Source organism: Giraffa tippelskirchi, chromosome 8 (genome assembly GCF_054371585.1).
Source record: "Giraffa tippelskirchi isolate mGirTip1 chromosome 8, T2T-mGirTip1v1.2.pri, whole genome shotgun sequence".
Taxonomy (NCBI): domain Eukaryota; kingdom Metazoa; phylum Chordata; class Mammalia; order Artiodactyla; family Giraffidae; genus Giraffa; species Giraffa tippelskirchi.
Window position 1 is genome coordinate 108,613,035 of NC_137282.1, and position 27,849 is coordinate 108,640,883.

General features: G+C 41.1%; 1 long non-coding RNA gene across 1 annotated transcript in view; it reads left to right on the forward strand.

The window, feature by feature from the left end:
• Window positions 1-18,063: 18,063 nt before the first annotated feature.
• The window catches only part of LOC145516823 (uncharacterized), a 98,896-nt gene continuing 89,110 nt past the window's right edge, over window positions 18,064-27,849 (forward strand). The window contains exons 1-2 of the long non-coding RNA XR_014061790.1: window positions 18,064-18,258; window positions 21,243-21,372. This is a non-coding gene — a long non-coding RNA (uncharacterized LOC145516823). The remainder of the gene's footprint in view (window positions 18,259-21,242; window positions 21,373-27,849) is intronic.

Here is a 27,849-nt window from a genome sequence, read left to right on the forward strand (position 1 = left end):
ACTAGGAAATGTCAGAGATGGGATTTGAACCCATGTCATTGGACTGCAAGGAGATCCAACCAGTCCATCCTAAAGGAGATCAGTCCTGGGTGTTCATTGGAAGGACTGATGTTGAAGATGGAACTCCAATACTTTGGCCACCTGATGCGAAGAGCTGATTCATTGGAAAAGACCCTGTTGCTGGGAAAGATTGAGGGCAGCCGGAGAAGGGGATGACAGAGGATGAGATGGTTGGATGGCATCACTGACTCAATGGACATGAGTTTGGGTGGACTCCGGGAGTTGGTGATGAACAGGGAGGCCTGATGTGCTGCGGTTCATGGGGTCACAAAGAGTCGGACACAACTGAGCGACTGAACTGAACTGAACATCTAGTGCCAAAGTCAGTATTCTTAAAACTCTGCATGTGTGTTTATCTTTTGTTCTTCTCACAGAGTGCTCAGATTCTCCTTGACAGGGACGATTTGGTTTGTATCTTCCACCTATTCCTGAATGTCAAAGAGTCTGACACATAGAGGGGATTTTTATAAATGTCAGATGAAAAATATACAGTCAGCTAGTGGATGACTGCTTGAATGGGCGGAGAGAGGCATGTTCAAATGAAGTCACAGTGAGACAGAAACTTGAGGGCCTAAGGAACGTATTGGGAATAGGAAAGTCCTATTCAGCAGAATCATAGTGGCTGTGAGAATGGCTAGCTTATCACCAGGGTAGTTTAGGCAGTGAAAAATATAGTCTATTGAGCAAGTAGAATCATTGCATATTCCCTTGTAGCAGCTGGAGCCATTGTCCCATACCTTGCTGACAGTGCACATGCAGGTTTAAATGCCTGATATATTTTGCTAATCTTCCAAAGACTTCATTACGATGCACTGCAGCCATGGTTAAAAATGTGCTCTTCTTGAAAACAAGGACAGGTGGCAAGTTGATAGCACTGTAAAATAACCACGAGACTTAATACTGGTTCTGAACATCTACCAGACAACAGGTGCAGCATTTAGTTTACTGAGAGAGTTGGATGTTAATGATCCCAGTGAATTTGGAGGTACCTGTCCAACAGCAAAGATTTATTCTCTTACTCAAGTGTTGAACTCTAGACTCTCAAGGGTAAATGATAGTCTGGTAGAAAGCAGTGGTAGAAAAGCCAATTGTTCTATGTTTTAGAATTGATCCCCTTCTTCCTTGTAATGTGTTGGTTCCTTTGCATAGTTCTGCTTTTCTCAGTAGGAGATGCAGGAAGGAGCGGCAGCCAGAGCCCCCCCTTGCGGTTGGCCCATGAGAGTCATGACAGTCATATCCCCCCGGCTGGCTAGAGGGGCGTCCGCTAATGTGTGGTAGCATTAGGGTAGTGAGGAGTGAGACGCACGTCACCTTTTTTAACACCGTAGAGATTTGGTCACTTCTGATGCATCCCTTTTGTAGGGTCCTTCTTTCCCACCCGTTTTATACGTCCTCTTTCATCCTCACTCCTCATCATGTCATCTCGCCCTTCTCTCACTAGCTCTGCATCAAAGAAAATGTGCTGCTCAGCTGGCAGGCATTATACTGGGGAAGCAGTATTTCAAAGCTTAACTACTTGTCTCTCTAATAGTACTTTCTAAATTCCATTAATGTGTTGCCCAGCCTTTTGAACCCTTTTTCTTTCTGTGGGAAGATGCAGCCAATCTCCTGCTATGAGATTACAAAGATGGAAACAGCCATGTTCTTTTTGCTCATCCAGAACCTCCTTGGAGCCCTGATTGCCCCACTCTAAAGTCTCCTGAATGGCAAGAGGCAGGAGCCATTGGTCCTGACACCAGAGGCCACTGTGAGGAGCACTGCTAGACTTGCACTGAGAGGGGTGTGCTTTCCTTTGTGGTTTGTACTTTGTCTATCATATTTAAGAAATAATTCTCTATGCTGAATATTTAAGACTTTTTCCTATATGTCTTCTAAAAAAAATCTCTTCATTATACCATGCACATTTTAGTCTTTATTCCACGTGGAATTGATTTCCGTGTATGATATGAAGTAGGGATCCGATTTCACTTTTCTATATGAAAAACTGTCTACCCTCCATTTATTATATAGCTCATCCTTACCTTGCTGATGTGTAATGCCTGTTGTTATAAATCCCAGTTTCCATATATACATGAGACTGTTTGGAGGATCTCTGGGCTGTCCTAGCCATCTTTTTTGTCTATTCCTATACCTGTACCTTGCTGTCTTAATTTGAATACCTTTATAATAAATCTTTTTAGGAGTTAGTGTCTCCCTGCCCCCACTTTGTTTTTCTTCAGAAGCATTATTCTTTGTTCTCTGAATATGAACACACACACACACACACACACACACACACTGCTTGTTGAATTTCATGAAAAAGTCAGTTGGGGGTTTGATGGGACTTGCATTAATTTTACAGGTACATTTTTTATGGGAATGAAGTCCTTTATTATATTGAGTCTTTCTATCCAATAGCATGGAATATTGCTTTCTTTACTTAGCTCTTCTCTTTCAGTAAATTTTTAAAATCATTTTATTTATTTATTTTTCACATTTGTTTATTTATTTTTGGCTGTGCTGGGTCTTCATTGCTGCGAGGGCTTTTCTCTTCTTGTGGCGAGTGGGGGCTCCTCTCTAGTTGTGGTGCATGGCCTCCTCATGGTGCTGGCTTCTCTTGTGGAGCAGAGGCTCCAGGGCGCACGGGCTTCAGCAGTTGCAGCAGCTGGGCTCAGTGGTTGTGGCTTCTGGGCTCTAGAGCACAGGCTCAATAGTTGTGGCACATGGGGGTAGCTGAGCCACAGAACATGGGATCTTCCTGGATCAGGGATAAAACCCATGTCTCCTGCACCAGTGAGCCATCAGGGAAGCCCAGTAAATTTTTATAATTATAATTTTTTTTCCAAAAAGGGCATATACATCTGTATTTAAATTTCTTTTTAGGAATTCTTTTGTTGCTGTTGTTATCGTAAATAACATCCTTACATAAGTTATATTTTAAATTTTGTCTAATATATAGAAATTCTGTTGATCTTTTAATAATGATTTTCTATATAGCAGCTTTGCTACTAATTCTAATAATTTATCTACAGATTCTCAGTGTTTCTTTGTGAACAATCATAGCACCAATATATAGTGACAGTTATGTATTCTTTTCAAATCCTTATACATTTTTTTCCATCTGCATGGATAAGATCTCCAGTATGTGAAAAGGAGTAATGAAAGCAGATCTTCATGCTCTTAAGCATTTTATCATTAAGTATGTTGTTTACTGTAACTTATGTTTAGGAAGTTTCTTTTTATATTTTATCAAATGTTCTTTCTGCATCTCCTGGGATGATCATATATGTTTACTCATAATTTATTAATATGATAGATTACATTGACCAACTTTTTAAAGCTTAAACCAAGCATATAATCCTGGGACACCCAACTTGGTCATGATGTTTTTTCTCTTTCTTTACGCATTGCTGAATTCACTTTGTTAATATTTAACTTGGGATTTTTGCGTCTACTTTTGTCAGTTCTACTGGCCTGCCTGCTTCCTTCTTCTGTCCTTGTTTATATGTGTTATCATGGTAAGTCAAGACTCAGAATCAGCTGAGCATCTCCTCTCTTTGTAACATTTTCTTTCACATCTTTATTAAGTTATAATTTATATGCAGTAACATTTGCCTTTTTAAAGTGTTCAGTTTGATCAGTTTTGGAAAAATGTACACATTTTGCAACCGTCATAATCAAGTTTTAAAATCTGTCACCCTGAAAAACTTGTAAACAATATGTATTTGGGTCTGTCTCTCTTATCCAATCTGTTAATCTGTGTCTTTTGACTGGAGTGTTAGTACTTTCACATTAATGTAATAATTAGCATGTTTGGAGTTGCCTTTTTGCTATTTGTTTTCTGTGTGTCTCCTTTCTCTTTTGTTCTTCTGTGACTACAAGAATCTTAGTTGTAGCTACTGTGCTACACTTGGGGTGCTTGCTAGAGCAGATTAATGAGGCCTCAGACAAATGGCCTAAAGTCAGTGGCTTTTGTGAATGTGTTCTTTTCTATTCTGATCAGAAAAAATTAGAAAGAGTTCATATTTATATGAAATGGACAATGAATATTCATTTCCAGTTTTGCCCTAGGGCTCTGTTAACTTCCCCACTCTCTGTCCTAATATATTCCAAAGAGATCTGGACTGTCTAGACATCCTGTGGGACATTGCATTAATCTATTACTGATTAGGAAAAATGAGCAAGAGGAGGTAGTGTGTTGAAATCCATTTAAAACCCATAGGGTTCAGAAAAAGGGAGAAAAACCCTGTGACAATTGAAGACCCTTCAGTAAAGTTTTTAGGGGATAGTGGTCAGGAATGTGCTAGAATGTCTCCACCAAAGTAAAAGAAAACTGATAGCACTTTGCATCCCGTATCACAAAGAAAGAAGAACAGGGCCTAGCAGGTCATTTGGGTTCTAGAGAAAATCCATTCCACACCTAGGAATATTGCCCAGGCCCATACACCTAGTGACACAGAAGGCTGTCAGGGTTGAGCGTGGCCCAGAGTAGGAAAGGGCTCTGCAGCAAGTCCAGGCTGTGGTGCAGACAGTCTTCCTACGTAGGTCATACAGTCTAACAGGCTCTATGGTGTTGGAGGTGTCCGTGGTGGGAAAAGATGCAGTGTGGAACTTACGGCAAGCCTCTGTGAGAGAATGGCAATGCAGGCCTCTGGGGTTCTGGAGCAAGGTCATGGCATTTGCAGCAGAGAAATACACATTTTGAAAAACAGCTCTTGGCATGATATTGGGCCCTGGTAGAGACAGAATGCTTGGTTATTTGGAGTACCTAATGACCCTGCACCTGAGACTATCCATTCTGATCTGTGGTCTATCAGATCTATCAAATCATAAAGTTGGACAGGCCTAGCATCGGTCTATAATAAAATGGATATATTCCAGGGCTTCCCAGGTGGCACTAGTGGTAAAGGACCCACCTGCCAGTGTAGGAGATATAAGAGATGTGGGTTCTACCCCTGGGTCGGGAAGATCCCCTGGAGAAGGGCATGGCAATCCACTTCAGAATTCTTGCCTGGAGAATCCCATGGACAAAGGAGCCTGGTGGGACACAGTCTGTCGGGTTGCACAGAGTTGGACACGACTGATGTGACTTAGCACAACATACAATCTAGGTTCAAGCCTGAGCAGAACAGAGGGCACAGGTGACTGCACTGGACAGGTCACCCACACTTCTGTGTCACTCACTGTAGTTGCAGCAGCAGCCGTCTCCCAGCTCATACCTGTGGCTGTAGGGAGGATCTCAGACGATTAGCTGAGGGAGGAGGAAAAAGCCTGAACTTGGTATAAAGTTGAGTCGTCTCAGTACGTGGAAGATGAAGACAGATAGTGTTGCGTTATATCCACATTCAAGGGTGACCTTGAAAGAAAGTGAAGAGGGAAAAATCTTCCTTGTAGGCAGAACTGCAAGTGACACACCTGGCTCTTCACTTTGAGCAGAAAGAGCAGTAACATGAGGTAAGAATATACATGCAGATCCCTAGACGGTATTCGGTGGCCTGGCTGGTTGGTCCGGGGCCTGGAAGGAGCGCAGGAAGATCAGAGACAAGGCTGTGTTGGTGGAGTAGGGGCTTGTGCATGGACACGTGGGAGTGCGAACAATGTGTGAAGATTTCTGTATCACACTCTAACGCCCACCAGAAAGCATCCAACAGAAGAGCCATTGAATAATAAAATAAACAAAATGATTCAGTTACTTGACATTAACCAGCCTTCATCATTGCCAACTCAGCACTGGAATGATGGGTGCATGAACATTGTTAATGATATTTATGTTCTCTCACCACAATATAATGAAATTAGAAATCAATAATAAAAAAAGATGCATCTACAAAATCCCTCAATTATTTGGAGCATTAGTAATAGATTTTTTAAATAATCCATGAATCAAAGAGGAAATCATGAGAGAAATTAGAAAATATTTTAAGATGAAGGAAAATGGGAGTGCAACATGTCAAACTTTGTGAGATGCGGCTATCTAAATCCTTAGAGAGAAATTTATGGCATTAAATGCTTATATTAGAGAACAAGAAAGATTTAAGATCAATGATCTAAACTTTTACCTAAAAAGCTAGAAAAAGAAGAGCAAATTAAACCAAAATAATAAAAATACAAAAACATAAAGATGACTGGAAATCACTAAAACAGTAAGTCTACAAATAATTGGCAAAATCAACAAAGCCCAAAGTTGTTTCATTGAAAAGATTTTCTTTTAAATTGATGAATCCAGAGCACAATGGACCAAGGAAAAAAAGAGGGAAAATACAAATAATACCAGGAATGGGAGAGGACATCACTACAGCTCCTGTAGACAGTGAAAGGATAGTACGAGGATATTACGAATGCATTATAATGCCCATAAATGTGGTAATTTAGATGAGCTAGGTAAATTTATTGAAAGATATATCTTAGCAAGACTAACCCTAGAAATACAAAATCTGAATAGCTGCATATCTGTTAAGGAAATTTAATTAATAATAAAAACTTTCACACAAAGAAAACTCCAGGCTGCATGGTTTCACTGGTGAGTTCTATCCAACATTTTTATGTATGAAATAATATCAATCCTACACAGTTTTTCAGAACAGAGGGAAAAGGAGACACTTTACAACTGATTTTGTGAGGTCAGCATAATCCTGATATCAAAAGCTGCTGCTGCTGCTGCTAAGTCACTTCAGTCATGTCCGACTTTGTGCGACCCCATAGACGGCAGCCCTCCAGGTTCCCCCATCCCTGGGATTCTCCAGGCAAGAACACTGGAGTGGGTTGCCATTTCCTTCTCCAATGCAGGAAATTGAAAGGTGAAAGTGAAGTCACTCAGTCGTGTCCGACTCTTAGTGACCCCACGGACTGCAGCCTACCAGCCCCCTCCGTCCATGGGATTTTCCAGGCAAGAACACTGGAGTGGGGTGCCACTAGCTGACAAGACACCAAAACAAACAAAACAAAACAGCAGACCCCCATTCCTCCTATAACCGTATGCAGAAATCCTTAACAATATTAACAGATTGAATCAAGCAAGATACAGAGAAGGTGCTTATATCAAGACCAAGTGGAAGATTGTTCCAGGAAGGCAAGGTTGGTTTAAAATTTGGAAATAAATAAAAGTTAGTAAGCACATTAACAGAATCAAGGAGAAAACTACGATTAGATCAATAGATACCAAAAAATCATTTGACCAAATGCCAACATTTATTCATTACAAAAATCCAAGCTATCAACAAACGAGGCATAAAAGGACATGTCCTTAACCTGATAAAGGCTATCTACAAAATAATTATAGCTAACATCACATAATAAAAGTAAATTAGTGAATTGAAAATGAAGCAAGGATGTCTATTCTCACAATTTGTATTCAGCTTTCTATTGGAAATCCTAGGCAGGGTAAAAGATAACAAAAGCCAAGATTGGAAAGGAGAAGTAAAACTTTTATTCACAGATGATAGAGTTGTATACATAGATAATCTGATTTCGAAGAAATCTACCAAAAACTAGTAAGACTAATAAGTGAATTTAGCAAGGACATAGGGTACAAAGTCAATATCTGAAAATCAACTGTATTTCTATTTACTAGGAATAAAAATTAGAAAATGAAATATAAAAGTCTACATTTACAATAGCATTATAGAGCATAAAATAAATGTATTATTCATCAGAAGATGTGCAAGATTCTTGAACTGCAAACTATGAACTACAAAACATTGCTAAAACAAATGGAGAAGACATAAATAAATGGAGAGATATACTGCATTCATGGATGAGAAGGTCCTGTATTGTTAAAATGTCATTTATCCCCACTTTAATCCAAAGATTCAATGTAATCCCAACTAAAATTCCAACAGGCTTTTTTTGGGTAGAAATTGTCAAGACAGTACCAAAATTTAGATTAAAAGGAATAAGATTAGTGAAAACAATCTGGAAAAAAAATAGCAAAGTTGGAAAACTAACATTCCTTTATTTCAAGAGTAAATACAAATCTATAAATTAAGACAGTTGGTATTGACATAGGATAGACAAACAGATCAATGGTACAGAATTCAGATTCCAGATATAGATATAGTCAATTGTTTGTTCTTTTTAAAGAAAGGCACTATCACAATTCAATAGGGAAGAAAAAGCCTTTTCTACAAATGATGCTGGAATAACTAGATAACTGTACAGCAAGAAAATGTACCTCCATTACTACTTTAGACCATTGTGGTTCAGTCACTCATTTGTGTCCAACTCTTTGCAACCCCATGGACTCCAGCCCACTAGACTCCTTTGTCCATGGGATTCTCCAGGCAAGAATACTGGAATGGGTTGCCAGTTCCTTCTCCAGGCCATCTTCCTGACTCAGGGATTGAACCCAGGTCTCCTGCTTTGCAGGCAGACTCTTTACCATCTGAGCCACCTGGATTTAAGTTCAGATGGATCCCAGGCCTAAATGTAAGGGCTAAAGTTATGAAGCATCTTAAAGAAACTTAAGAGAATACCTTTGTGAACTTAGGGGAGGCAAAGATTTTTTAGACAGAACGTAAGAGGCACTAACCACACACACACACACACACACACACACACACACACACACACACACAATTACAAATTGGGCTTAATCAACATTAAAAATTTCTGCTCAGCTTTCTCCCAGTCTGAGGCATACTTATCTATTTTCTGACAAAAGAAAAGTTGTAATCAGAATAATTAAAGAACTTCTTAGAATCAATAAGAAAACAAACAACTGAATACAGAAACTGACCAAGGACTTGAAAAGACACTTTATAAAAAAGATATGCAAATGATCATCATGGACATGAAAATATGCTCAATATTACTGGTCATGTGAGAAATGCAAATTAAAACCACAGTGAGACTCCATTTCATACCCACTAGGATGATTAAAATGAAAAAGATGAACAATACCAAATATTAGTGAGAATGTATGTTACTGATACAGTCCTTTCAGAGAATTGTTTCTTTTTTTCAAGTTAAACATACATCTATCCTATGACCCAGAAATTCCATTCCTATCTATTTACTCAGAGAAATGAAAACATATGCTCACAAAAACAATTGTGTAAGAATACTTATAGCTGCCAAAATCTGGAAACAGCTCCAATGTCTACCCACAGGAGAACAGACAAACAAGTTGTGATACATTCATAAATGGAGTCTGCTTAGCAATAGAAAGAAATAAATTACTGAAACCTGTAAGAAAATGGCTGAATCTCAAAAATATTAAGTGGAACAAAGGAAGTCAGGCATCACAGAGTACAAACTGTACTCTGATTCCATTTATTTAAGGTCCAAGCTAATCTATGATGATAGAAATCCAAGTAGCAGTTGTCTCTGGGAAGGACTAGGGGGTTGACAAGGATGAGACCTTAGGGAGCATTTTGGGGTGATGGAAATATTCTCAGTCTTGAGGAGGGTTTAAATTAATTGGGTACATACATTTGTCAAAACTCATCATACACTAAAGATTTGCACATTTGTTACTGAAAGGTAAGCATAGGGGGTCTGGCTGCTCACCACTCAAAAGCCAATAAGCAGGCCAGGTTGGTGGAAAGGAAAGTTTGCCTTATTTTAGATGCTGGCAACCTGGAGGGGGCAGTGGTGGCAGACATCTGTCCAAAGGCTGATGCCTCCACTGACAAGCAGGGGGTGAGAGCATTTATAGATAGAGCGGGGTGGGGGGCTACATGCAGAAACATCTCTAATAGTCATCTTCAAGCTGGTCATCAGTGGTCTGACTAGCATCATCTTGGTTGTTTTAGGTACAGTTAATCTTCAGTTCCGGGGTGCACTTGTTCCCATTTCTTTGCGATCAATTCTCAAAATTGTGGCAGCTCAAGTCCTGGGTACAGTCTGGTCATCATGTTTCTCCACCTGGTGTTCTGATATCTATGACAGCTCACACGATATGGCTCAGAATATTAGCTACAGCCCTTGAGGAAGAAGTAAAGGTCCTTGACTATGGTTAATGACTATATTAGTATTATTGAGTACCCTTAGACTGTTTTCCTTTGTTTCAGCATTTCTCACTTCTCTGATTAAACTTACTCTTTGACTAAAGTCTTCCACAGGGAAAAGGCAGGCAGAAGACATGGTGGGGTGGGGATGGGGGCCAAGGATCATAGAGTCCTGCTCCCTTTCACATTTCTCCTTAGGTAAATTATAGCTGATTTTCCTCTAAAGAAAAGAACAAGAAAATACTGAGTATGTGTTAAACATCAGGCATTGTTCCAGGTGCTGGGATTTACCTGTAAACAAACTGACAAAAATGTGCCTGACCTTGTGAAGGTTAATTCTCGATTATACATTGGATATCTAAGTAAAATCCCAACGTGAACCTCTGCAGTCAAGGTTTCCCCTGCTGTAGAAAATGGCTCAGGGTGCCACACCTTCTCACACTTTCCCATTAGCCATCTTGCTGTTTTGATGGTAGATATTCTCAAGATGTGGAGACAGGCCAGCCCACCTGGTTGGGAAGTGATGCATTGGCATTTGGTATTTCCTATAGCCCAAGATGGGCTCCCCTGGTGGCTCAAATGGTAAAGAATCTGTCTGTAACTCGGGAGACCCAGGTTCAATCCCTGGCTCAGGAAGATCTCCTGGAAAAGAGAATGGCAACCCACTTCAGTATTCTTGCCTGGAAAATCCCAAGGACAGAGGAGCCTGGTGGGCTACCATTCAAGGGGTTGCAAAGGGTCAGACATGACTGAAGCAACTAACACTTTCATAGGCCAAGATGTGCTATCTGAACTGAAAATGGGCCTTGGAAGAAAACCCCTCTGGGCCATATTTCATTTCCACATAAAGCAGGATTCGTTCAATTACAGGCTTTGAATGGGATTCCTGGGGACAAGTTTGGTTTGGGCAGATGGTGCAGGGGAGGCAGTAGTGAGGCTGCTGCAGAACCTGTGATCTTGTCAGTCTGCAGAGGCTGGGCCCCATACTGATCTATTAAAGGTGTGCTTTACCGAGCTCTCCAGGCAGACTTGAAGGGGTATGGGAGAATAGGCCTCCTGCTAGGATGAAAGTTTAAACCCAGCTACTCCACCCATCCTAAGGGCTGTCAGCTTTTTGTGAGTAGTTGGGCTCTTTGTTTTCTCTTTGGAGTAGCTACATCCAAACCCCTCTTGGTCTGAGAAGACAAGAAGTTGACCTGAGAAGATAAAAAGTAGTTGTGAAGACCTCTTTCTCTCTTCTAGTTCTTCCCAGAAAGCTACGCAATCATGTACTATTCTGAGGGCAGGGTTCCAAGATGTCACATGAATTTACATTTTGTGCTGGAGGATGCAGGGATGGAAATGAGTGGGAAGTTACTGGTAGAAATAAACAAGGTGACTTTCAAGGTTCTTTCTAGATGTCTTAACTGTGATAGTGTTGGATGCCTTCTTTTCCTACTCAGAATTTGTTAATTGTTTTTTATCGCGGCTAATATTTACATAATGATTTATATTTTACAAAGCACATTCCTTATAATATTCTTTGCCAGCTTTATTGAATGTTTTGCATGTGTATGCCTGATTATCTTAGTCAGGTTCCCCTAAATGCAGGCTCTGAGAAATGAATTCAAGCGCAAGTATTTCTTTGAAGTATAGTTGATTTACAATAATATATTAGTTTCACATGTATAGCATAGTGATTCAATATTTCTACAGATTATACCTCATTAAAAGTTGTTATAAGATAATGGCTATAATTCCCTGTGCTGTATAGAATATTCCGGTTGCTTATCTATCTTATACATACTAGTTTGTATCTGTTAATCCCAAACCCCTAATTTTCATCCTCCTCCTTCTCCCCTTTGGGATCCACTAGTTTGTTTTCTATATTTGAGTGTGCTTCTGTTTTTCATATGCATTCATTTGTATTCTACATATGTCACATCATATAGTATTTTTCCTTCTCTGTGTGATTTATTTCACTAGGCATAATGTTCTCTAGGTCCATCCACATTGCTGCAAATGGCAAAATGTCATTCTTTTTATGGCTGAGAAATATTCCATTGTCTATATATACCACATCTTCTTTTGTCTGTTGATGGGATGTGTAAGCACTTTTATATTTAGGAGATGGAGGAAAATCTGCTAGGAGAGTAGGGAAGTAAGACAGGGAGGAAACGTCAGCCAATAAAAGGTGCATTCTGTTGGCTAGTTACCACTGTGGGGACATGAGACGTGAGCCTGAGTTGCTCTACCTGAGATGGAAGGTTGGTGGTGGTTTAATCACTAATCTGTGTCTGACTCTTCTGACCCCATGGACTGTAGCCCGTCAGGTTCCTCCATCCATGGGATTTTCCAGGCAAGAATACTGGAGTGGGTTGCCATTTCCTTCTCCAGGCTGTCTTCCCAACCCAAGGATCGAACCCAGGTCTCCTGCACTGCAGCAAAATTCTTTACTGACTGAGCTACCAGGGAATTTCAAGATGGAAGATAACTGGGTGATTTATATAGTTACCATTAGACATTGGTTGAGGGCTGTTCTTGGGGGACATTCATTCTCTGGCATATTGGTCCCACTTCTTGAGCAGCAAATCTGGTCCAGCAGCAAGAAAAATCGCACAGAAAAGAAAGGCAGGTGTTGGCAGCTGGAAAATTGTAGGTGGGGCTGATGTTCTCTGAGTGTAAAGCAGGTGTGTCACCAACAGCATCCACTACAGAGCACTGTGCTAAATGCTCCTTATGCATTTTTGACTTAACAGGCACAACTCTATGACTTGCTATCGTGACCTTCATTTTAAAGAGAGGCAACCGAGACTCAGAGAGATTCAGTAGCTTCATGAAAGAAGTTGAATTGCAGATGGAGAGTTGGGACTTCTGACTCCAGAACTCATTCTTACTGTGCTGTTCTCCTTTGTGTTTCTTAATTCCTTTACACAATAAACAAGAGAAATTTTTCTTACTTTATCTTATAAATGAGGAAGCAAAGACTCACTGGCATCAAACAATTTGCCCACAGTCTTCCAGCGAGCTGAAAGGAGAGCCGAGCCAGCTCTCTGAAGACCACGCACATCCTGGTAATGTGCTGCCTGGCTATGCACTTTAGACTCCCCGCTTGTCTGCCTCCTCACTAAGGACTGTGGTATTTCTTTTGCACTAGTCTTTAGAGGGTTTTATTTATAACTCTGTTGAAGTGGGTTTCCCCAAGTCCATTATCCCATACAGTAAGATTTAGAGCTCATTGCCCAGACAGTCTCTTCCATCAGCCTCATCTTAGGGAGAAATCAGTTGACTTAACTTGCTTTCAATGTTCTAAGCCTTCATTTGTTTGCTTCCTTGATCAAGCAAATTAGTCCTCTAGTGTTTGAAGACAGGACCACCAGAGAGGACATAGAATGCGTTCAGTATAAAAATTAAGTGAAGTCCAAGATCAAGTGGATGCAGATGCATCACTGTAGATGGTGACTGCAGCCATGAAATTAAAAGACGCTTACTCTTTGGAAGGAAAGTTATGACCAATCTAGACAGCATATTAAAAAGCAGAGACATTACTTTGCCAACAAAGGTCCGTCTAGTCAAGGCTATAGTTTTTCCAGTGGTCATGTATGGATGTGAGAGTTGGGCTATAAAGAGAGCTGAGTGCCGAAGAATTGATGCTTTTGAACTGTGGTGTTGGAGAAGACTCTGGAGAGTCTCTTGGACTGCAAAGAGATCCAGCCAGTCCATCATAAAGGAAATCAGTCCTGAGTGTTCATTGGAAGGACTGATGTTGAAGCTGAAACTCCAATACTTTGGCTACCAGATGCAAAGAACTGACTCATTTGAAAAGACCCTGATGCTGGGAAGGATTGAAGGCAGGAGGAGAAGGGAATGACAGAGGATGAGATGGTTGGATGGCATCACCGACTCAATGGACATGAGTTTGCGTAAACTCCGGGAGTTGGTGATGAACAGGGAGGCCTGGTGTGCTGCAGTCCACGGGGTCACAAAGAGTCAGACATGACTGAGCAACTGAACTGACTGAAGACCAAGTGTCTAGGAGACTTTCTGATCAGATTTGATCACAATAAGCCAATCCTACTATGGACTTGAATCCAGTTCACACTGTTGGAGATTTCTGAGTCACAGCTGCATAGATAGCAGATGGGAAAATCTTGTTATGTATATAGAAGCTCAACCTACAGGGATAAGAATCCAGATAGGATCAAAGGAAATCAGCTGATACCATAGGTATAGAACTTACCCTCCCCCTCAATGGCCCAAGGAAGGCCTCAGCAATGGCTTGAACTCTTCCACATAGACAATGGGGAGCGAATTCAGTTCTCCAAACTTCTGTCCCACTGGAGGCTGGTCATTGGTTTTATACCTAGATATCTGGCTTCCCACCTCTGTGGGAGGATGTGTCAACCATGGCTGTGTGCTGCTCAGAAACCCTTTCAAGGGAACTTGCTGCCGAGATGGTACCTGGAAGGTGGCTTCCAGATGCTGCAGACTGGGATCTCAAGCAGAGCTACTGCTGAGGCCACGTTTTCCCCGATTTGATGCCAGCCAAGACTGAGCATGGCAGGGACTCCAGTGTCATGTTTGAGTGTAAAGCAGGTGTGTCACCAACAGCATCCACTGTCTGGCTCCCATTTCTGTGGGGAGATGTGTCAACAATGGAGACACATGTTTGCCATTTCTGTTTGACTCAAGACTCCTATGATGGGAAATCATTGCTGTGGAGCTCCCTGTCTGCCCAGCTGAGACCTTCTTAGATCTGTCCAGTAGTCTGGGGTCTTCCTTTCTTACCTCTTTCTTTTTACCTGCATGTTCTGAAGGCAGTTCCCACCCACACCTGCTCCTTCACAAACATTTGCCCAATAAATCTCTAGCACATCTAATCCCAACTTGGTGTCCATTTTTGGGGCTTCCCTGGTGGCTCAGATGGTAAAGAATCTTCCTGCAATGTGGGAGACCCCAGTTCAATCCCTGGGTCGGGAAGATCCCCTGGAGAAGGAAATGGCAACCCGCTCCAGTGTTCTTGCCTGGAGAATCCCATGGACCAGAGGAGCCTGGTGGGCTACAGTCCGTGCGGTCACAGAGTCACACATGACTGAGCAACTAACAGGCAGGAGGGTCCACTCTTGGAGGACTCAAACTTACATAGTAGTTACATAGAATGGAGTTTGGGAACTAGTTTATTCATCACACAGCTAGCAAAGAGAACACCAACCCAAGTGAAATATGGGATGTGGATAGTCCCTGGAGGAAGATGGTATGGCTCAGATGCTGAAGATTCCATGGCATGGGGTGGGAAGGAGGGGACTGGAAGAACGTCCTGATGCAGGGAATCCTTTTGCCAATACAGTGAGTGGTTCAGGCATTTGAAATACATGAGAGAACAATGATTACAAGAACAATAATAACAATTGCAATATTACAAGGTATTGTATTGATACCCTGTAGACAGATAATTAGGAACTGAGGGTCATTAACAGGCTAAGTGTGAGAGCCAGAAAGCTTCTTCAGACAATTATTGGGTTGGCCAAAATGTTCGTTCCTTCAGATTTTCCATAAGTTCTTACGGAAAAACCCAATGAACTTGTTGGTCAACCCAATACAGAGAGTCTTTTATCTCTAGTGGAATAATGATCATATCTGAAGGGAGCCTCAGAATCCAAAAGTTTCTCAGAGCTCTAGAGACATTTAAATGCTCAACCAAGACAGGGCTGTTATGCTAAGGTCAAGACCCTGGCTAGAAAAACCTTGAACCCTGAAACTTTGCATAAGGATGTCTAGGTGAATGTCCCCAAGACTCTCAGCTATGTAGACTCCTTTGGACCATTAAAACTTGGTAAGGCAGCCTACCCCTCTCTATTAAGAGATATACTTCCCAGTTTCTTTGGACACAGACAAACCATTCCCCACTGCACCCCCACCCCCTGCAGGGGTATGGGGAAAATTTGTGGCTAAGGTGGCTCTTAGAAGCCTAAAGAATGCAATGGGTAACACTGAGCAAAGTGGACATTCCTGAATTGCCCTAGCAGATGGTAGAGAAAGGAATTAAAAGACCCAGGGAGGAAAGAGTGCTGGAATCAATATTATATGTGACATCAGAAGATCCGCCTGAGAATGGGATTGCATAGGAATGTCCAGAGGACACACCGTTCACCAGACCATCTGAATACTCTGTGAAGGTCAGTGGTAGCAAGGGTGAACTGGGCTTATCGATAGCAATGGGAAAATGGGACCTGGAAGTCATAGAGGCGAGGTGGCAGCACTAAACCACTCTGGAAGGCAGGGGACTGTGATTGCCATAATGACCAGCCACGTCAGAGGGGCAGCCAAGGGGGCTTGACCGCAGAGGGAATTGTGGAGATGGTCAGGGGAAAATGGCCAAGTGGATGAGAAGCCAAGCAGGCTGCTTAATAACAATCAGAAGAAGATAAGATGAGAGGAGGAAACTGAAGGCAGTTACCGTAATAAAAGGTCGTGATAACTTGCTCAATTACTAGTCTTGGGCTAATATTTTGATTTGGGATCTATTGACTAAAGAGGTGGCCAAATCTCCAGAAGGAAGGTCCTTACGACACCACAGAAGTATACACTGTAATGACTCCCTTCCTCAAAAAGACCTGTGGCGGCTTACTCGAGTAACTGTACACTGGGAAAGAGGAATACCTAGACATTTCAATATATGTTAGACCCAGAGTCTAAAGTTAAAATGAACATTGAAAGACCCCAAATGCTTTTATAACCCCCTAATGAATGGAGACTAGGTTAGTTTGGTTTTCAATGGGTTCAAGGATCCGCAGACCTATACTTGGTTGTTGAAATAATCCTTACTTTAACCCCTGGCATGTGGGTAAGAGCTTGCATGGTGAGAAGGTCAAGGGGAAAACTCTGGAGTTAGCGAAAACACTATCAGGTCCAAAGGTTTTGTGTTTTGGTTTTTGAGGGGAAGGAGATGGATGATGAAGATTAGTACAACCATTTAAGATCTGAAGGATGCGGGGATGGTCGCCCTTATCGTATTTCCATCTAATTTACCAGTCTGAACACTAAAGACACTAGGTAGATCATGGAGAATGGCTGTAGACTACCCCAAGCTCACCCAGGGAGTAGACCTGCTTACAATGTTGTTTCAGACTCAGTATCTTTGCTATCGCTGATTAATAAGGTCTCGAGTAGATGGCTATTGATTTGGCATCTGCATTCTTTCTACTCCAATCAAAAAACCAAAAGAGCAGAAACAGTTTGCATTTACATTGGACAAACAACAATATTTATTTAGTTTTGCCCCAGGGCTACGTTAAACTTTCCCACTCACTGTCATAATATAAGCTGAATAGAGCCGAACCTCTAGAAACCAAGAGGGTGAGCGCAAGAGTAGCTCCACTTGCCATCACTCTCAGTGACCCACATGGGGCTTCCTGTTTCCCATCCCTGTAATTCTGGGCTTTGCAAGGATAGAGGCTCTAGTTTCCAGAGAGGGTGCACTATTGTCAGAGGATGCATCACGTATCCCATTGTGTTACAAGCTACGCTTTCCACCTAGGCATTTTGTTGTTGTTGTTTTCTTTTTAAAAATAAAAATTATTTATTTGGCTGCACTGGGTCTTAGTTGCAGCAGGTGGCATCATTAATTGTAGCAAGTGAACTCTTAGTTGTGGCACGCAGGATCTAGTTCGTGACCAGGGGTGGAACCTAGGCACCCTGCATTAGGAGCTCAGAGCCTTAGCCACTGGGTCACCAGGGAAATCCCTCCACCTGGGCATTTTGAACTTCTAGTGTCCAAGGATCAGCAGGTGAAAGAAAGAGTCATCCTTTTGGTGGAATATGTGTGAAACAGAGAAGAATGTGTGTGAAACATCACTTGGGCACTTTTTCAGAGTCTTTGCTCAGTGGTACTGATGGCTTAGATCCTTTAGGAATGAAAGGTTGGGGTCTATCACTGAGTAAGCCATCAAGACTTCCCCAGGTGACACCGAAAGTAAGGGAAATTTAGAAGGGATAGTGGAGAACAGAGGCAATGACCGACTGCCATTTACTTGGGTAATGGGACTGCAGAGATGGGATGTAGTTCACCCAACTAACCTCTTCTAATTTTTCCCTCCAGAGGAGATGCCAATGGGAACTGGGGAGATGCTGCTTGCTAACACGTGTAGAGAAACAGAACTGTGTGAACATGGCAGCCATGGAGGTCTCCCTTCAAGACAAGTGAGAGGCGTGCTTGGGCAGTTTCTAGCTGTGCACCTTTGGATCCAACACAGCATTCATGCTGAGGCCTTGCTTTCCAGGGGCTGTAAGCCTGGTAAGGAGACCAGAGCCGGGTGATAGCTGCCCGATGTGGGGCTCCTCGAACGGGCAGTCTTTGCACTGGGGCTCCCTATTGGCCTGGCTGAGCCTGGATCTGACTTTCTCTGCAGTGTAAACCTCCTCCTACCCACTTCCCCTTCTTGTCCTCTCCTTACATAGCTATCAGCCCTGCCTAGGGGTCTGAAGGCTCTCCCTGCCCACTCCTGCTCCCTCTCCCCTGTACCCTTCCCAACCACTTGCTTTCTGCATGTCTTATTCTGGTTGGCATCTGCTTTTCTGAGGACCCAAAGAGGCACAGGAGGACTTAGCAAATGGTAAATAAAATGCCTCCACTAAAAAAAAAAAAAAGTGAAAAAAACCATCCACTCTTGGCTAGAGAAATGATTGGGAAGGTGTTCAGATATCCTCTTTCTGAACATTTTCAGAAATTCAAGGAAACAAGAATAACTGTCAAAGAGAAAACCTTTAGTCCAAAGCTATTTTCAAGTGTCTCCATAATTCCAAGTTCTATTAACTTGTGTGGGAGCTCTTATACTTGTCAGGTCAAATTCTTCTTCTATGCCACGACTAGGAAGTTTCCCTGCCAAGTGGCAGGGGATGATAATTGAACTTGTGGTTCTGAATCTTGATTGGAAGAGGATTGGCCCAAATCGTATCTCCACAGCCTCTCTGAGATCACTAAGGGAGGCGCTTTCCCTGACTTCCAGAGGCAGTCGTGAAAAAGCATTAATCCATTACACTTTCGAGCTGGTCTTGATGGGCTGAAAGCATGTCCTCACCCATCTTCTTGTTACCAATTGTGTGTCTGCCAGGTCAAGGAGTCTCAGCTAGTACCTTGCTTTAAAGCAATGCAATTGGATAATTTTCTGCTTCCACCCCATCATGTGCTTCAACTTAAGACATAATTGTAAACTGAATTGTTGAAACTAGAGGCCAAACCAAGTAAATTGACATCCCCTGCCTTTGGTAGAAGAAACAGAAGCCAGGCCATATGGGAAAGCATTGAGAAAAGGCTAAAAGTAGCTCAGAAAGAGGAGCGGATTCTCGCTCCATGATCGTAAAAGAAGCAGCAAGTGCTCTGCCTACAACAGGCCGTCTCCTCATGTCTATTTTTTTGACAACAGGCTTGAAGCTACTGAAAAAATTTTCACCACACTCCCTTTTCTCCTCCCAAATCAATAAGTGAAATGAGAAAATATCTATGACTCCGTCGAATCAAATCCTCTGTCAAAACCCAAGTCACTCCACGAATGAAGGAAACAAGGAGAGTGGGTGGAAATGGCCTTCGTTCCAATGCTAATGTTAGGCTGCCCTGGCTAAGTGCATGCAGGGTGCTGGGAGCTCTCCACAGCTGCTCTCACCCCAAGGACATGACAAGATGAGTATTATTTACCCTGCTGTGCAGACATCACCAGACTCAGGGAGGTTAGGGAGGGCCCCCAGGTCACAGAGTTTAGACAAGACAGAGTCCAGGTCAGTGTGTTGCCAAAGCTAGTCCATCTTCTCATCTTCAGGTGAGAGAAAGATAGAGGAGCAGCAGGGACAGGCTGGGGGAAATCATTTTCAGGCCAATTGCAGATCACGGTGGTGAAAGGAAATCAAACCACACGATGAACTTTACTATAGTTGGAAAGACTGAGCCACACCAGTGACTGTAAGATCTGGGGCATAATCTTGGCAGGGAGCGTTTAAAGAGTAAGCAGGTAATTCTTCCTCTTGTGAACTCCTTTGCGCTTCATTTGAGCATGTCTGGCTCATATTAGGGCTCAATAGGCATTTTGAATCAATAAATTTGTACCTCTATCAAACTAGCATTGACATTTCGCCTTGTATTATAGGTATTTCTACGTGCTTTAAATCTCCACTCCTGGGCAGTCAGTATCTTTGTATCAGTAGACTCTTGCATTTATAGTCAGATTTTGTGCACTTCTATAAGTTTAGAAAGGCAAGCACTCTTATCTTCATTTGGAAGTCTTTGAAACTCAGAGAGGTTAAATGATTTGCCCAGTCATATACTTAGCAATTGGAGAAGGAAATGGCAGCCCACTCCAGTATGCTTGCCTGGAAAGTTCCAAGGATGGAGGAGCCTGAGGGCTACAGTCCATGGTGTCGTAAAGAGTCGGCCACGACTGAGTGACTGACTGAGCACATACCTAGCAATAGGGAAAGCGTGAACTTGAATTAAGGATTTCTAATTTCACATTTGTTTTCTTTCAAACATGCCAAGTCTTCTTACACAAAACTTCCCCTTGTGACTCATCACTGCTGTGTAACACAGCCAGGCCCTACACCTTACTCATGATCATGTTCCATAAATACCTATTGGAACCCTTTTGTGAATGAATGACTGAAGGAGGGAAGGAATAAATGAAACTCTCCATAAAATGGCTTACTGTGGTTTGCTTTGGGCAATTTGGCTTTCAGATCTGGATGGAAGGTGTTCTAGAAAATTATTCTTTCTACTCACATTTCATCTAAATAAACCTCCTTCCTGATGCCCTCAAAGGAGATAGTGTTACTGCACTTTCTACTTGAAAAATGTTTGTGTTTGGTCCTTTCAGAGATCATAAATCTCTCTAATCAGTTCATAATGGTTTGGGGGATGACTCTGAGCAAGTGTCCCATTAATTGAAAGAAGACTGTTGTCATCTGCCACAGAGATTTCTCATTATGTTTCATCAAATTCAAAACAGAGCCCTGTTTGGAATTCTTTTATGAGCAGTGTAATTACTCCGCATCCTATGGTGTTTGGAAGTAGCGTTCACAATTAGCATCTCTGTCGTGAGTGGGAAGTGATCCATGCTAAATCGGAGCTGGGCCAGATGGGTCTTGCTAAGACCCTCTCCCCTCCCGCTCCAACTCCATTAAATTAAGCTGTCCCTGAGCGTATGCAAAAGACATAAATCAATCTTTTCCTTCTGTGTATTAAATAAATGCATCCGCTTCCATTAATTAAAAGTCAAATGCTTCTGTTTACAGTGATCAGGGTGAAACAGACGCTTCTGCCAAAGAGTTCCAGAGAAGCAGATCCTGGTGAGAGGCCACAGGCCTCGGCAGGCTGGGCAGCTGGAGGGACTCAGATGTGAACGAGCCATCCTTGACTTGGGAGGTAAGGGGAGCATCCGAGCACATCCAGGCCTCTATTTCCCTGCTGCAAAATGGCCCCATCCTGGGGACCTGCTGGTATTTTCCATGGGTGCACAGAACACAGGGCCCTACCTAATGAGTGTGGGCCCCAGAATTGCCAGTCACATGTAGCAGTTCGTTCTGGGGTCTCCAGATTCCTCCTGTGACAGTCGTTTCTGATTGTCCTTTTCACTTCAACTCCTGTCTCCTCCCACGCCTACACACACTTCCCAACATACACACATGTGTGCACACACACACACTCATGATCTTTTCAGGTATTCAGTGCTTTCTTGCTCTTATTCTTCGCTTCTCTCCTGGCAGTTGTTGCTAAGTTAAGTATCAGTCATTTACATCTTAGTAAGAAGTATATATATGATTTCCCATACAGTATTATGTATTGTATGTGTATATCTATGTATAAATAAGTATATAGAGTACACATTCCATATATTTAGAAAACACATACATATACAGTATATATAAATATACATATGCATACAGTAATATACATTATATATACAGTATCATACATACATAATATACACATTATATGTATAATGTATAATACATTATATATACAATTATATAAGCATACATTATGTATACAGTATATATACATGCATTATATATACATTATATATACATACATTATATATACATATGTATATATACAGAATATATACATTATATAGTAAATATAAATATATATACACATATATATAGTATATATGTGTGTGTGTATATACACATATATAGTGTATGTGTGTATATATATATGTATATGTATACATATATATGTGTGTGTGTGTGTGTGTATAATTTAGTTCCTCATTATGGGAAGAAAGATTTTGTGCCTGGTTAGAGAAATTTTCAGACTTCATTCTTATATATAAATGTTCTTTTTCTGCCATAAAATAAGTGTGGTGGTGGTTTAGTCACTAAGTCATGTCTGACTCTTTGCGACCCCATGGACTATGGCCTACCAGGCACCTCTGTCCATGGAATTCTCCAGGCAAGAGTACTGGAGTGGGTAACCATTCCTTTCTCCAGGGGATGAGAACCCATCCCCTGGAGAGTTTTCTTCCCCATCCAGGGATCGAACCTGGGTCTCCTGCATTGAGGGTAGATTCTTTACCAGCTGAGCTACCAGGGAAGCCCAATATTTTAATTAATCTGGTGGTGGTAAAGCAAGTGTAATAATGGACAAATTGGGGGAAATTCTTACAGGAAAAGTAAGGGAATCTCATCTACAATCCTATCCCTCAGATCTGACTGCTGTAAATATTTTTTTTACAGCATTTTTCCTTCTCTTTTCTACTTACAACATTCTGAAAATTTTTGTTTCCAATAAAATATAGAGAATAGTATAATAAACACTCATATGTATGTACCCAATTCAAGAAAAAGATATTAGATATTTAATTTCCTTTCTTACTCACCACAGCTAATTAGAATCTAAAATTTTGATGTTATTGTTTTTAGTGTTCCCATGAATTTCTTTATTTTTTACAACAAATGTATCCATCTATAAACAAAATGTGATATTGTTTACATACTCTTAAGTTTCAGGTAAGTGGTATTATTCTACAACTTGCTTTTAAAATTCTTCTACAACTTGTGTTTTTGCTCAAATTATGTTTTTTGAAAATTAACTATGTTGATACATAGAGTTATTCATTCATTTTAACTGGTGTGTAAGATTCTAATATAAGAATAAATATATCACAATTTATTACTCATCCTCTTGGAGATAGATATTTAGGCCATTTTTAAGTCTTCTGCTACAAATAATGCTCCAGTGAACGTTGTTCCATGTCTCTCAGTACCCATTGGGAGGGTTCTCCATGGGATAAAGCCTGGTTCTATCGAGTGTGGCTTGAGAGGCGTCTCAGGAGACAGACATGGCTGTCTGTGGAAGGGAGGAGGCAGTGCTCATGAGAGGAGACATTGTGCAGTGATAACCCCCACTGTCTTCTGATATTCAGAGCTTACAGCCTGGGTAGTAGACAAGTCAGGAGTTGGTTATGAGGCTATTAAAAGTAATCTTGCAAAAATCTATGTCTCAGTGTAAATTTAGACCAGGCATACAGTGCACCCCACTTAACCTGGGTCCCTTATATCAACTTTTGTCACAGGGCAGTGCAAAAGAAAAAGCCCTAGAAGAGTTAAATAAGTAAATCTAAATACTGAAGCTCATGAACTTTGATCAGAAGAGGGATGATGTGGCCCTCAACTTTAAACTATTTACTCTCTTGTCTCAAGCACGATTCTAACAAGTTTGGTTTCATTATTTCCCAGTCCACAGAAGATTAGAGATAGAAGTTCTAATGCAGGGAGACTGACAAGGGAAGATAGCAGGCAGAGAAGAATTGTGGCTTCCTAGCTGCACTCCTATGTTTATCCTCTCACGGGCTGATGAATGAGAAAAACAGAGTCAGACATAAGAATTGGGGGCATTTAATGTAGGGCAAATAGTTCTTTATATACAACTCGAAACTGAGTCATCAAGAAAAAGCCTTGAGCTCTTTAGAGAAGGCTGCAAATTTGTGATATTTTTTGCAGCATTTCCACTGAAATGTAGGTATTCAGAAATTTTAACTTTGGTTCAAAATGATACTTTTTGTCTGCAGAGTTTGCAATTTAGTAAACACTTGCAAAACCTGTCTTCACAACCAAACTATGAGCCCAGGTGGGTAAGCATTTTGCTTAAGAACAAAGTGACTAAGACCCGAACAGGCTTAAATATATTGCCCAGGTTGGCCGTGGTTCTTCTGGCTCCTCTCCTTGCGTGTCTTCTACCTGGCAGTACCCTGCTTCTTTCTTGAAACTCCCCTGGAGAACTGGGCCAGGGTGCTATTCAGAGCTCAGAATACTGATTTGACAGAGATGACTTCTCTGCATAGTGGTTAGAACACTCACTTCAGGCCCAGGTTTGGCTCCTGGCTCAGCAACTCAGCAGTAATGTGACCTATCTGGGCCTCCATTTGTACATGTGTGGTATGGGGATAATATCCTACCAACATCTTAGGGTTGTTGTTTAGACGCTAAGTTGTGTCCGACTCTTTGCAACCTCATGACAGTAGCCCGTCAAGCTCCTCTGTCTATGGGATTTCCCAGGCAAGAACACTAGAGTGGGCTGCCATTTCCTTCTCCAGGGGATGTTCCCGACCCAGAGATCAAACCCACATTTCCTGCATTGGCAGGTGGATTCTTTATAGCTGAGCCACCAGGAAAGCCCTCTTAGGGTTATTTGGATAGTTAAATGAGTTAATTCACATAAAGTACTTTTTGCCTGGACCTGGGTTCGATCCCTGGCTCGGGAAGATCCCCTGGAGAAGGGAATGGCAACCTACTCCCTGAAAGTATTCTTGCCTGGAAAATCGCGTAGACAGAGGAGCCTGTTGGACTACAGTCCATGGGGTCTCGAGTTGTACACAACTAAGTGACTAGCACACATACACACTCATTGCTTACCAGTAAGACAAATTCTCACTGGTAGACAGTAAATAACATATACCCACCCCCAACCTATAACAATATAGATGCAAATCCAAAGAATTCAGGGAATAAATTATGATTTGATTATAGAAACTTGAATAACACATCTCTGGCTTCTGTAGAAAATTTTAATGCTCCTACACTATTTTATTACTAATTAGGTTTTATTCCAATAGTTTTCTTATTTTTTTAAAGTTATGTTTCTGACTCAACAAATAAATTTTTATAAAATATTAAACATAAAAAATTATGTACTGTTAAACATAAAAATATTTATGTTTGGGTGCCAGCATATTGTTATAGTCTGCCTATGTTTTTGATTCATGGTATGGTTGGGACCCTGAGCCTGCCAAAGTTTGGGAACACTGTTTATGACATTTTAATAAACAAAAAAAAATTTTAATATGTAACCAGTTCTCTTTCACACCTCATCCTCACCCCTCGTCTTAAGCCTGAGGAAGGATTCTGCTTCAGGGAAATCAAGTAATCACTTTTCAAAATTATAAAAATACTTTTATTTACTGCCACCTGTGAAATATTTATAGGAAGCCATAAACATTGCACGTTAGTTGGCTCAGTCATGTCCAACTCTTTGCGACCCTATGGACTGTAGCCCACCGGGCTCCTCTGTCTATGGGATTCTCCAGGCAAGAATACTGGAGTGGGTTGCCATTTCTTTCTCCAGGGGATCTTCCTGATCCAGGGATCGAACCCCAGGTCTCCTGCATTGGCAGGCAGATTCTTTACTGTCGGAGCCACTAGGGAAGCCCATAGGAAGTCACAGAATGATCCTATTCCAGTAGCAACTGGCGTGGTTGGAGAGGCAGCTGGCAAGCTGTGAAAAACTCACATTTAGCCTTTAGCAAATAAAAATATTAAAATTATTTGATGTAGAATCCTCCCTTTTTCTTACACTATTCTGGAATAGGCTGGGAAGGTCGGAAGGCAGGATGAGTCACTGGGTGGGCGTCAGTAAGAGCATCTTTCTTTTCAGGACCTTTATTAAAGCAGACCCGTAGGATTGTGCCCCTTCTCCCTCTGCTCTCTCCTGATTATGTGATTATTTCCATTTATGAATATAATTGCTGTGAAATTAGGATCATAATATGAATACTGCTTTATAGTCTTTGTTTTTCACTGATTATAAACAATTTAAAAATGTTTCTACAAAGTCTTCCCTTTTCTCCTTTAAAAGTGTATGATATTTTATCTTATAAATTCTCCACAAGTTTATATGACCCTAGCATTGGACATTTCCCAATGTTTTCCTATAAATATCTTTTTTTTTTAGGTGTAGTTTTTTCCTTTTGCTTCTTTTGAAGTGTTATTTTGGGACTCTTTCCCAAGGTTAGGATTGATAGATCAAAGAATGTGAACACTTTTGTGGGTTTTGTCATATAATACTGTTAGTATTTCCAAAAAAGTGTCAGCAAGCACTGTTGTGGAGGTGATTCTTTTTAAGAGAAAATAAAATGGAATTTTATATTTTCAAGAAGAGAAAGGCAGGATAGGAGAGGTATTGACAGAGAAAGAAGTATGAAGGATAGCTTTAAGGACCCCTTACAAATAGGACATAAATAGTCTTGAAACCATGAGGTGAATCCAGGAGGGGCTTAAAAAATAAGATACCTCTTTAAAGTATAATCTCATGTAGGAGCCTAATTTATAACAGAGGCTGTTGCCTCTTTTTAAAAGTTTTTATTGAAGTATAGGTGATTTATGGTGTTGTATTGGTTTCAGGTGTATAGCAAAATGATTCAGTTATATATATATATGTATATATACACTTACATATTATTCATATTTATATATATACTCATTTTTAGATTCTTTTCCCTTTAGATATTACTGATTTTGTAATATCTCTGTGTTATACAGTAGGTCCTTGTTGGTTGTCTATTTATATATAGTAGTGTGTGTATGTTAATCCCAACCTCCAAATTTATCCCTCTCCTCCTCCCCCCTTTGGTGACCATAAGTGTGTTTTCTGTTTGTGAGTCTATCTGTTTTGTAAATATCTTCATTTGTATCTTTGTTTTTAGGTTCCACATACAAGTGATATCATATAATATTTGTCTTTCTCTGTCTGGCTAATTTAGTATGATAATTTCTAGGTCCATCCATGTTGCTGCAAATGGCATTATTTTGTTCTGTTTTATAGATGGGTAATATTCCTTTGTATATGTGTACCACATCTTCTTTGTCCATTTATCATTTAAGTTGCTTCCATGTCTTGGCTATTGTAAATAGTGCTGCTGTGAACATTGGGTGCATTTTTTAAAAATTTTTTTGGTTGCTCTATGTCTGTGCATGGGCTTTCTCCAGTTGCAGAGAGCAGAGAGCATGGGCTACTCTCTAGTCTCTTGGCTGTGGTGTGGGCATTTCATTGTGGTAGCTTCTCTTTGTTGCAGAGCACCGGCTCTAGGGCTCACAGGCTTCAGTAGTTGTGGCACATGGGCTTAACTGCTCTGTGGCATGTGGAATCTTCCCAGATCAGGGACCAAACCTGTGTCCCCTCCCTGCATTGGCAGGCAGATTCCTATCCACTTTACCACCAGAGAAATCCTACATGTATCTTTTTGAATTATAGCCTCTTTCTTTAACTTTCAGAGCAGCCAACAAAGTCATTCCATAAGTTAACCTATTGGCCATGAAGCTTTACAACTGATACTTGCTGGTTCTTCCGTCCTCATATTCTTCCAATTTATTTTTTATCATTTGGATGAGTCCTTGGTTGGGTGGTTAGGTACTTTTCCCATCAGAAGTGTGGGAAATGAGCTCACACTTCCAGCAACTGGTGGAACATAGACCTTTGGATTGCCAGCCCTGGGATTTATTTATTGATCTTCTTGATAAATAGGAGTAGGGGAGAGGTGTCATTTTTGGAAAAGTCTGAGCTTTAATTTCCCACTAGTGAATTTCATTTAAATAACAAAACACCCCACATGTATATTGCTGT